Source organism: Schistocerca americana, chromosome 3 (genome assembly GCF_021461395.2).
Source record: "Schistocerca americana isolate TAMUIC-IGC-003095 chromosome 3, iqSchAmer2.1, whole genome shotgun sequence".
Classification (NCBI taxonomy): Eukaryota; Metazoa; Arthropoda; class Insecta; order Orthoptera; family Acrididae; genus Schistocerca; species Schistocerca americana.
This window is the reverse complement of record NC_060121.1, coordinates 455,370,566-455,382,675: the sequence shown is the minus strand read 5'-3', so window position 1 is coordinate 455,382,675 and position 12,110 is coordinate 455,370,566. Positions and strand designations below refer to the sequence as shown.

General features: G+C 40.5%; 1 protein-coding gene across 1 annotated transcript in view; it reads left to right on the top strand.

The window, feature by feature from the left end:
• The first annotated feature begins 1,130 nt into the window (after nucleotides 1-1,130).
• The window catches only part of LOC124606148 (LIM domain only protein 3-like), a 1,120,741-nt gene continuing 1,109,761 nt past the window's right edge, over nucleotides 1,131-12,110 (top strand). Inside the window, exon 1 of the mRNA XM_047138113.1 lies at nucleotides 1,131-1,195. The gene's annotated coding sequence lies outside the window, so the exon portion shown is untranslated. The remainder of the gene's footprint in view (nucleotides 1,196-12,110) is intronic.

The window sequence follows — 12,110 nt, the reverse complement described above, 5'->3', positions numbered from 1 at the left end:
TTCATCGTAGTGATATTATCAACATGATTGTTCTGTTAAATTTTGTGAAGACAGATAATGTGAGAAACCTGTACACACAAATATTAAGCGGATACTATGACAGTTTAGTAGGAATCTGCATTATGGTAATAGCATGCCAATTTTGGGCAATACTGTAATACCATTTAAGTTCTTCGAAATAACTGTCACACTGAGGTGCTTGGGCTATAACAACCCATTACGAACATAGCGCTCATCTCTTAAGTCGTTCGATGTCTGTTATCTACTTCATAAGGACTCTATAATCAGGAACAGTACCCTGTAACTACTTACGTTAGCATCTTGTAAGTCACTTTCTTCACAGATGAGATGTATAGCATTTTCCCAGACCGTACCAATAAATCAGTCCCTCGTTCGGTTCCACTAAAACTGATTTTAACTTACCGTCCCATTTTATGTCGCATCTTGGTATTGTGCCTAAACATTTATACGATTTGACTTGCTCAAGATGATCTCCTTGTGAGAACCATCATCTTACATTCATCTATATTTAATGAAAGTCTGTTTTAGAAACTAATGCAACACAATAGTTCATTGGGAAATACTTTATTTCAAACCTTGTGTCATGCTGTCTTGATAGACAAGTAGCAGAAGTCGCAAAAAATCGATGCTCGTATAACGACTAAGACGTTTTGGCTCCCGCGCAAGATAACCAACGACTTCATCAGCTGAAAGGACGCTGCAGCTGTCGATCAGCAACTTTGCCGAAAAGTCTTACCCTCCTGCGGGGCAGGGAGCCGTATCTCTTCCGGAGGAACGCCGCCTCCCCCTCCCGGTAAACGGGGGCACGCCGAGGAGATAGCGCGGGGGCGGTCCGCGGTGACGCGCCCGGTTTTTGGGTCAAGACGCGCATTAACATAACGCGGGGGGCAGCCGGGGGCGTGGTGGGCGGCGGCGCGCCGCCCCCGGTGCGCGCGCAGCCGCGGGCAGTGCGGCGCCGCCCGCCCCCGCGCGCGCAGCCACGCCCCCGGGGTACGGCGCCGCCGCCGCCGCCTCCGCCGCCCCGCGCAGTCGGCGCCCGGTAGCGCTAGCGTGCCCGCCGCCAGCACAGCCTCCGCGAGTCCGAGCCCCCGCGACCACGTGGCCCGCCGCGCCGCGCCGCCCACGTGCTCCTGCTGTCGCCGTCGCACTCCCGTGTCCGGCGCTGCGCACCGAGGTCAGTGCCTCGCACATATCTTGTTTTCTTCTTTACTCTTAAATGACACGATTTTCTACCTTGCACTGAAATTCTTACAATGTTTCCACTATTTCGAATAACGATTCAAAATCGCATAAATGGTCAACAGTAGAAAAAAATAATAATAGCAATCGAAGACGAGATGTTCGGTTATTTCTGAAATGTTGTATGACTGTGGCCTTGCCCGAAGGAAAGGTCTCCTGTCATTTTTTGCCACAGTATCAGAATACATTGAACACAATATTTAACAAAGTGTCAGTTACTATTTATGATTCGCGCTACAATCTTCGTTCACAACCGAATATTGGAACTGCACGTTCGGTTTATGAAAGAGATACCTCTGATGTGACACGTTTGGACGATTTCATTTCCTAAAATAAATTATAAATCTCTCAATGAAAGTTCAGGTATTACATCTTATTTCCATTTTATAACATCGTCCTCATTCTAAGTCTTATGACACACTAACGAAGCGGGCTACAAAATTGAGTACAACCAATTTGTTCTGTTGCTAAAAGTTCATGTATTCCACAACTTATAATTTTAGTACCAAGTTCAGAATAAGTTTCACATAGTCGTTTACAATGTGTTAGTTACTATGATTCACGTACACTAAACCAGCTAAAATCTATGTTCACAACAGAAACGCTGGAACTTATTTATGTAGAATTATGTAACCATCAACTCGGTAGGACACCCTAACATACACGCTATTTTAAAAAGAAAGTGACACTAATTCCTGCAAAAGGAAGTTGTTCAACACAAGAAGAATAGCTCCTATAATGACACGTCTGGAAGCCAATACCTGTTGAAACCTGGACCGCTCTGTCCATTCATCCCCGTCTGTTACGTGGAAATAGAACTGTAGTCAGTGCTGCCCGTTGTTACCATAAATCCTGATCTTTCAAATACACCTGGCTCCATTGATATTGCGTGAAATGCAATAGTCACAGGCTCTCGTAACGTCTGAACATTGTCAATAGGTTGGGCGTACACCAATGCCTTTAAGTAGCCTCATACCCGAAATATAACGGATGCAGGTCCAATTAACAGAGAAGTCCTGCTGCTGGACCTTCTCGATGGATCCAACCAACATGAAACGTTGCGATGAGGCACCGTAACATGAGCCATAGGAAACAGGGTGGTGTCCCGTCATGCATAAACAACAGCTGTTGTCTTTTTTATAAAGGTAACCTCCTTCAGCAGCACTGGTAATTTAGCATGCAGAAATCACTTATACTGATCACCTGTTAACCTGTTTGGTACATTGTATAGCCCTACCAGTCCGAGACCCACAATTTTTTTCCACACGCTGACACTGCAGCTATCCCGATGCCTCATCTCCTTGATTGCTAGAGCATTAGCAGTTGTGCAGACTTGCGTATTAAAGTAATTTACTGTGCCATCCTATTTGAATTCTGCCTCGTCTATAACCAAAATGCAAGACGTTAAAGCGCGGATTTTCAACGGTCAGTATCTTCTAGTTTTGACCAATCTTCCTCTGGTAGGGACATATGACACCTCCTTCAACCGCCCTGTGTACCACAAACCACGCGACGAAAAGTTCGGATATGTGTCAATAGTTTTGATTGTATAACATGATACTGACTCTAAATTTAACATAGTTAATCGAGGTACAAAATTGTAGAGAACTACTTTATTCTTTTCCTAAACGTACCTACATTCCAGGAACTATTCTATTCAAAGACTAAATTGTATGCAGCTATATTTTGTATCTTATAACAAAATACATCGTAAAATTTACAAAAAAAAGTATCCTCAATTCATTGACGGAACACACTATAGAATTACAAGTAAAATAGATTCCACAGTTTAATATTCGAAAATATTAGCGTTATATGGACGTAAAGTATAAACTGACTCAGTACTTTTTAGTGGAGTACCATCTCTAATGACTTCGACGCCCCGAGAAAAATATTTGTTCGATGATTTGTCATACTATTAAAGTTAACGGAATTATTTCATTAGTGTAGAATGAATAGCTGGGCTGCAAATAAGCTCGTTTAGCAGTAGTTACACGAAACTTAAGCTGTTCCTTTGGTATTGTATATTATTCATCTGGCACCCGAATAGAGGTATTGACGCAATCTGATTCTTATTGACACTAAAACATACACACACTACGTGTTAAGGAATCAAAGACTTTTCAACTATATGGTACCAACAAATTGCTTGTCCTCAAGCTAAAATAAGCGAATCGCCCTGTGCAATAATCAAAATTTAAATTTAGTAACACTTATCACTCACTGTTGTTAAAATTTATCGATGGCAGTGTACAATAGGATTCAATATTTTATGTGAATGAGAAGAACCAAATTACTGGGATAAGTCCACAATTTCCCTGAGATACAAACACTCAGCTGGCTTAGTTTTGTTGCAAGTCGAAAAAAACGTGTGTGAAATTTTATGGGACTTAATTGCTAAGGTCATCAGTCGCTAAGCTTACACACTACTTAACCTAAATTATCCTAAGGACAAACACACACACCCATGCCCGAGGGAGGACTCGAACCTCCGCCGGGACCAGCAGCATAGTCCATGACTGTTGCAAGTCGAATGTCATATTCAGGAGATTATGTCAGTCGTGAAGATCCAGTTGACCCAATGGTGGGTAAATTCACGAACATTCTGAGCATCCTTGGTTGTAAAACCCGATATTCAACATGACTGATAAATACTCCAATGAACAATACGAAGAGATAGTATACTAGCAACACTGTCGAATATTTGACGTGTGTTGATACAGCAGGGTGAGAAGAGTAGCATGTAAATATACCAATTTACGTTTAACACCCCGTGGAAACACAAAGATAATTTTGAGCAAAATTAGTTTCGCTTGTCCATGGGCTGGACGAAGACTTCGAAGAGTTACTTATCAAGGGAATAGTAAATGACAGACTAAAGGTATACGTCGTAAGTTTTTTACGCTATCAGGGTTAAGACATGAAGGGCCGCGAAGCTCTAAGACGTGGAAATGCCTTCTTCAGAAGGCAAACTGTCTTTACTTATGAATTTTCCAGTATGCATATTTTCGAACTATTTACTGAGAAATTTTAAAACTGTTGGTGACGTACTTTTCTCTTGGCCTGTGTAAGAATTAGTTCGCATAGTAAATTAAGTGAAACGTAGAAAACAAAACTGTGGACCATCGTTGACCCTTGAATAAGTAAAATTTCGGTGCCGTTGTTGTGCTGCACGTAGAACAGCGTGGAGTCTGTTACAGGCACATGAGGTGTCTATGACTGAAAACCCAGCAGCTGCCAGTAATCTTTAGTCATATATTAATGAAAACTGACGGCTGCTTACACTTTTACTAAAGGTTAATTCAGCCAGCTTCATTACGTTCCGATGCCCTGACCCACGTGGCTCTATCGTGCGAAAGAAGACGCCGTATTCTGGTCACCAAACACTGTTGCACAACGCCTAGCCATGTTCGTCATTTTACCGAGAAATTAGTATTTTTTCAGAGCTTTATTTTCTCTCCTAACCTGTTCATTTTACACACAACATAAAACATGATGAACGTCGTGATTACTGATGTGAGAAAAGTTTACTGTTCGCTGTTTACTTAATATTTATGTGCCTTTACAGCAATATAATCTTAATAATTATGTGTCATCTTCTTAACATTTATGTGTCGTCCCGAGAAATTGTAGGTGAGGGTGTGGAATTATACATATTTGTCTTCCAACATGAGTCAGCAAAATATATGCATCTCTAAACATTTTCCGAACAGCATATAGTTGATGATTTCATTGTGCTTTTACTTTCATAATATTTTACAAACTTGCAGCTTTTCCTCCTGGAAACTGTTACAAAACAATTTGCTAATACAATGTCGGAAAGTTTTCTGCAGTTGACTTCACCATGACATTATCTATTCGTTCCTCTTTATAAGATAAAATTATTAGTACATATTTTTATGATTTTAAAATGGTTCAAATGGCTCTGAGCACTATGGGACTCAACTGCTGAGGTCATTAGTCCCCTAGAACTTAGAACTAGTTAAACCTAACTAACCTAAGGACATCACAGACATCCATGCCCGAGGCAGGATTCGAACCTGCGACCGTAGCGGTCTTGCGGTTCCAGACTTATGATTTTATGTTTATATCACCCTAACGGCAGCAAAGCACTGTATATAATTTCTTTCTATAGATTAAGTTGTAACAGTTTCCCATTTTGAAGAGTGCCGGTCTCTTCTAAAGTTTTTCGGATTATAAGTGTTGACGAGGAAAGTGAGATTTTTGTCATTAAATGTGGGACATTATCTACATTCAATGTCTCTTGTAAGTGTGAGCTATTAACAAGTAAAGAACCAATTGGAGTATACATCCATTAACAACATCGTAACGATTCCTTCTGCAAACAAATCCTAGGATGTGGTTAAGCCAGTTTTCCTTGATGTTCTTTCGTGCAGGAGAATTAGTCCGTCAAGGTGTGCAATAGAGCTTTTATGGCTCTGAGAACTATGGGACTTAACTTCTGAGGTCATCAGTCCCCAGAGCTTTTATCAAATTCAAAATGTAGGTGAGAGGTACATACTGGTACATGGGCATGTAAAGCTCTTATGGAGAGTTATGTGTGGGTAGCTGAGTCGCTGACAGCACTGTCCATAAAATGCCGGATTTTTAGTTCGAGTTACGCCCCAATAGATATTTGTTATCTTGATGTCTGTTAATTCCAAGCATTCTTATTGAGTTCCTCCCGCTAAACCCTTTAGGTGAACCTTTGGTGTACGGTACAAACTAGATATGCATTTACAATATCTGCAAAATATTCCAGTCAGGACAAGCGTCTATGTTTTGCACTTTTATTATTACCGCTGGTAATGGAAGACATTGAGTTGTTCCTTAATACTACAATTACCACCAGCTAGAGAAGGACGAATGTGCTTCATCTTCCTACACGTGACTGAGCCTAACTCATACATCTCATGCATCTCCCTACCAGGACATAGCTTTGGTGAGAATCATTACTTATCGAGTGTTACTCACTACACTTTCCTTTATCTTTCTTTGACAAAGCTCTTAAACACCAGTATCATTGTTGGAACTAAGAACGATTATACCTTTGCATAGAAACTGACAGAAATCACAAGTAATTGTCTGTAGGCTGTTAAGATCCTTTATTAATTACAATAGAAATTTCCAGCTTTTTATCATTCTAAAGCTCAATCATTTATAACTGAAAATGGCATTAATATGTAAATTGCAATAGAACTTAATAAAGTACTTTTATTTTGTCTTCATTATCTTTAACGAAACGTATGTTGGCGGCAGTAGAATCATTGCGCAGTCTCCTGTAAATGTCGGTTCTCTAATGTTTGTTTTCAACTCTATTTCCAAAAAAAAAAAAAAAAAAAAAAACAAAAAAAAAATGTTGTGTTCCCTTGAGGGGGTCCCATTTGAGTCCCTGAAACATCTCCGTAGCACTCGCGTGTTGATCGAACCCACTGGTAACGTGTCTAGCAGCACGCCTCTGAATTGCTTGTATCTCTTCCTTCAGTCAGAACTAGTGAGGCTTCCAAATACTTGAGCATCGCTAAGGAATGGGTCGCACTAGCATGCAAGTGTTTTCCTTTACAGATGAGGTGGACTTTCTTAAAATTCTCCGATTAAACCGAAGTCGACTATTCGCTACTCCTACTGCCGAACTGAGTTCTTAAAATTCTCCGATTAAACCGAAGTCGACTATTCGCTACTCCTACTGCCGAACTGAGTTGCTCATTCCGTTTCATACCACTTTGCAACGTTATGCCTAGATATTTAATTGCCGTGACTGTGTCGAGCAGCACACTATTGATACAGCATGCGAGCATTACAGGGCTGCATTTCCTGCTCATCTGCATAAACATACATTTTCCTGCGTTTAGAGGAGCTCCCAGTCATCATACCAAATAGAAATTATGTCTAATTCATCCCGTATCCTTCTTATTTCGCTCAAAGACGACAATTTTCTTTATACTACAGAGTCATCAACAAATAGTAACAATTTGGTGCTCAGTCTATTCCTAAGATCATTTATAAAGATAACAAGAGTAATCCTGTCACAATTCCCTGGGGCGCTCAATATGATGCTCTAATCACTGATGAACACTCGTCGTCGAAGACAACTTACTGTGAACTGTTACTTAACGTCTTCGAGCAATTCTCGTATCACGGATGCCATACCATATGCTCGGACCTACGTGAAAAGTCGGCAATGGCGCAACGTGTCAAACGATTTCCGAAAATCAAGGAATATGGAATTTGGATGTTAACTTTCATCCGTGGTTCGCATGATATCATGCGAGTTGTCATCTTGGACAACACCGTCTAACTCTTGTCTAACATTGAAGTCTCGTTATTTTATTTCGTTATCAACTTTTCATTGATTGTTGTCCATCGAGAATATCGCCATTTTCTGTGTATTAGAATGAAACTTCCTCGCACTACCGCAATAAAGCACTGTTGTTAGTAAGTTGTTCGGTAGTTTGAACATATTCTGAGTGCTTACGTAAGATACTGATCTTGAAGATCGTACAACATCGTACAACAATATAGATCAACCCACCTTGTTCTGTCGATTTACGAAATCGAGCTGGCTGTAAATACATTTTTTATTTTTTTTACTTTTCGCGCCGACTGTTAGAGATCGGACCAATTATAGTGCTTCGGTTTCTGGGATCCAGATACCAGGCAGGCTGGTAGCATGGAAGAGGGTTTCTAAATTGGGAATGAATGGAAGAGAATTACAGATTCCAGCTTTTGCCTTAAAACCAACGTAGACTCCCAGAAAACTTTGAACAGACCGCTTCAAATTGTTTTTTTTTCAGTATTTTGCAGGGATGAAGTTATCCACTGTCCACGTTAAAAATCTATTTATTTATTTATTTACGTCTGTTAGTTCCTACTCATGAGTCATAGAGGTCTTCTGTAGGATTTTGCTCTTTCGAGCCGAGTGTCCCATTAGGCCAAGAGTGAAGCACAATGTTACTTGGGAGTATATTGGAGGGATTTCCAGTTCTGCCATTAGCCTGAGAAGCACGGGGGAACTTTCAAAATCTTACGTCGCAACCAGAAGATAGGGACTGTCGTATGTGAATTCATTCTTGGCATACTGTCGCATATTGTTCCGATTAAAAATGAATATTTAGCGTATATATATATATATATATATATATATATATATATATATATATATATATATATATATGTGTGTGTGTGTGTGTGTGTGTGTTATGAATAGTGTATTAATTGTATGCGTGTGAGCTAGTGTTGATGGGAGATTAAGGTAGCAGAGTTCACGCTGATAAGGTTCCTTGACTTCTGAAGAGCCTGCGAGGGAGTTCAACTTTGTGGCGTAATAAATAAAATACATGGGTTATAATTTAAAGACAATTAATCTATAACAATAAAGACTTTCTAGCAAACAAAACCCTGTGGGACATTGTCAGGCCGGCCGGTGTGGCCGAGCGGTTCTAGGCGCTTCAGTCTGGAGCCGCGCGACCGCTACGGTAGCAGGTTCGAATCCTGCCTCGGGCATGGATGGGTGTGATGTCCTTAGGTTAGTTAGGTTTAAGTAGTTCTACGTTCTAGGGAACTGATGACCACAGAAGTTAAGTCCCACAGTGCTCTGAGCCATTTTTGACATTGTCAGAAGTAGCTAAAAGAAACACTTCTGCATCCGCACTTCTTCCTGGTCTTCTTCTGTTACGGCCTATCTTCTCAAACTGCTTGTTTGTCGGTGTCGTAAGAACGTAATGGGTGATGGTTGGATAGAGTTGGTTTAAATACATGAGCTGCCTTATAGAAAAAGTAGTGTTCTTTTTAAAAAGTTGTGACTCGTTTCTGTAACTACCTGTAGATGAGCTACAGTACGTTCGTAGCTTAGCAGAATAGTGAGCTTTCTTACGTGTACCTTTAAAACAATTATTCCTTTCACTTACTGCTCAATATTAAAAAGCAAAAAAACTTACTCCAAACAGCCTATAAATATACGATTTGGAAGGCAAGTTATGTAGCGCTCAAAGGCCGGCAGCAGACATTGCATTTGTGAACGATGAATTCACTTTGTCAGAAAATTTGTTACCAAAGATAGAAAACTTGAAGAGGATCCAGCAACTGGCGGAAAACTGACAGCTGATCCTTAACGTAATTAACCTTACTTTAATGCTTGGAAATTGACAAAAAGAAATTCGCTAATTTGCACAAGTAAAATTATGAGCAATTCGAGCTAAGTCAAGGGGATGTCTACAACCTTTGTTCTGCGCACCATGTTACAGGCAGATCAAGAGGATTAGGGTAGTTGGAGGGGGGTGACCGTTTTAGATGTCAGTGTGCACTCTGCCACACGTTACACATTCGGTATCAGTTTACTTATGTACTAGTAATAATAAGAAGAGCGAGATACAATTTCTGTCACCCTCAACGTAGATAAACGTATTTTGTCATGCGTAAACAGGAAAAAAAAGATTCGTTAACTCTGTCAATGGACAGCAGAGGTAAATTAATTAAAATTTGGCTACTATGTGAGTGTTTCCAAACCAAGTGAGAAATTCACGTTGTTGTTTCAAAGAACGTTAAAGATGTTTCCCGTTGCCTTCGTCCGAACTTTGTGTAAGGTCACTAATGGATGCAGTGAAATAATTTCAAAATTGCGCTCCCCTAAACGTCCGGAATACGGAAAAGATATGCACTGGGCGAGCAGGCGCTGTATTTAAGGCGCAAGACTAGTGCTGAGGATGTTGCGATTTTGCCAAAAAATACTAAATTTTGTGGTTTGCGTTAATCACTTCTAGCGAATGTCCGAGGGTTTTCTTTATACAGTCTGTCACTCGTTTAACGTCCCTTTCTTATCTAATCAGTTAGAGACGTCTCCACCCCGACGTCTTCGGAGGATTAAAGATAATATTTACATACTAATTACTTCGATGAAACTACAAATTGCTAAAATTAAGATGGATTTGTAATAATAACTGAAAATATACACAGTAAGTCGAATCACAATGTATTTCCTAAAGTATTTCATATAGATAGTGTCAAACTGAATTTTAACGCTAAAAAAAAAAAGGTTCAAATGGCTCTGAGCACTATGGGACTCAACTGCTGAGGTCATTAGTCCCCTAGAACTTAGAACTAGTTAAACCTAACTAACCTAAGGACATCACAAACATCCATGCCCGAGGCAGGATTCGAACCTGCGACCGTAGCGGTCTTGCGGTTCCAGACTGCAGCGCCTTTAACCGCACGGCCACTTCGGCCGGCCAACGCTCAAAAAACGTCACATTCGCTAACATACTACTTTCGATACTATAATTCAATAAACATCATAAAATGTCGATACAGAATACTTAACATATCCATACTGTTATTGACGTTGTTGTAGAAACAGAGAAGGACGGATTGACAGTTTTGAAACCTGACTATCACCTGTATTACCAGAGCTACATCATATTGTAAAATATCGAACCGAAGGGACAAAACCAACGTTTCGGTCACTAATTCTGTGGCCTTACGAAGGATACAGCAGTAAACCCAACAGCAGACCCATATGAAGACCACTCGAAACATGATCTATGCATACAGAAATCTTTTGTGTTCGGTGACACTGAAAACGGAAGTCTACGCACGTAGACACAATTCTTTTTATCAACTCCGGTTGGAGAATTCAATGTGCATCAAATATTAACTAAGGACTTCACGATGCGAAAAGTTTCTCTAGAGTCTGTTTAACGTGTAACTACAACGGTGAGCCGTCCGCAGTGGCCGAGCGGCTGTAGGCGCTTCAGTCTGCAAACGCACGACCGCTACGGTCGCAGGTCCATGCTTGGCATGGATGTACGTGACGTCCTTAAGTTAGTTAGGTGTAAGTAGTTCTCAGTTCTAGGGGACTGATGGCCTCATATGTTAAGTCCCATAGTGCTCAGAGCCATTTGAACCTTTTTTTTTTTTTGACTACGGTGAGACAACAGTAGCGGAATAATCTTCACACTGTCACATAGCCTGATACTGGCGAAATCTACCAACAACAGGGCACAGTCAGTCTACCAAGAATAATATTCCGAAAAATGGACAGTAAAATTGAGCACTTCTTATAAGACAATCAGTTTGATTTTCGGAAAGGCAAGGGCACTAGAGAGGCAATTTTTACATTGCGACAGACAATGGACGCAAGACTTAAGAAAAATCAAGTCTATTTCATAGGATTTGTTGCCCTGGAAAAAGTGTTCGACAGTGTAAAATGGTCTAAGATGATCGTAATTCTGGTAAAAGCAGGAGTCAGCTGTATAGAATGACAGATAATATATCTTATGTAAAAGAACCAAGAGAGAACTCTAAGATTGACACCCTGAACGAAGTGTTCGGATTCAAAGGGGATGTAATTTCTCGCCCCTATTGTTCAATTTGTACATCGAAGAATCAATGACGAATATGAAAGAGAGATTCTAGAGTGGGATTAAAATTTGGGGTGAATGGTATGAATCATAAGATTAGTAGATGACATTGCTATGCTCAGTGAAAGTGAAGACGAATTACAGGACCTGCTGAATCGGCTGAATAGCATAATGAGTACAGAATATGGACTGAGAATAGACCTAAGAAAGACGGAAGCAATAGGATGCAGCAGAAATGAGATCAGCGATAAACATTTTTTGCGACCACGAAATAGACGAAGTTAAGGAATTCCTCTACCTCGGAAGTAAATAAACACGTGAACGACGAAGCAAGAGGGGCATTAAAAGCAGACCAGCACATGCAAAGATGGCATTCCTGGTGAAGAGAAGTCTACTTGTATCAAAGCATCGACCTTAATACTTTAATCTGAGTAAGAAATCTCAAGTTTGGGGAGGGGGAGGGCGGGGGTGTTGCGGAGCACTGATGTCTATAAC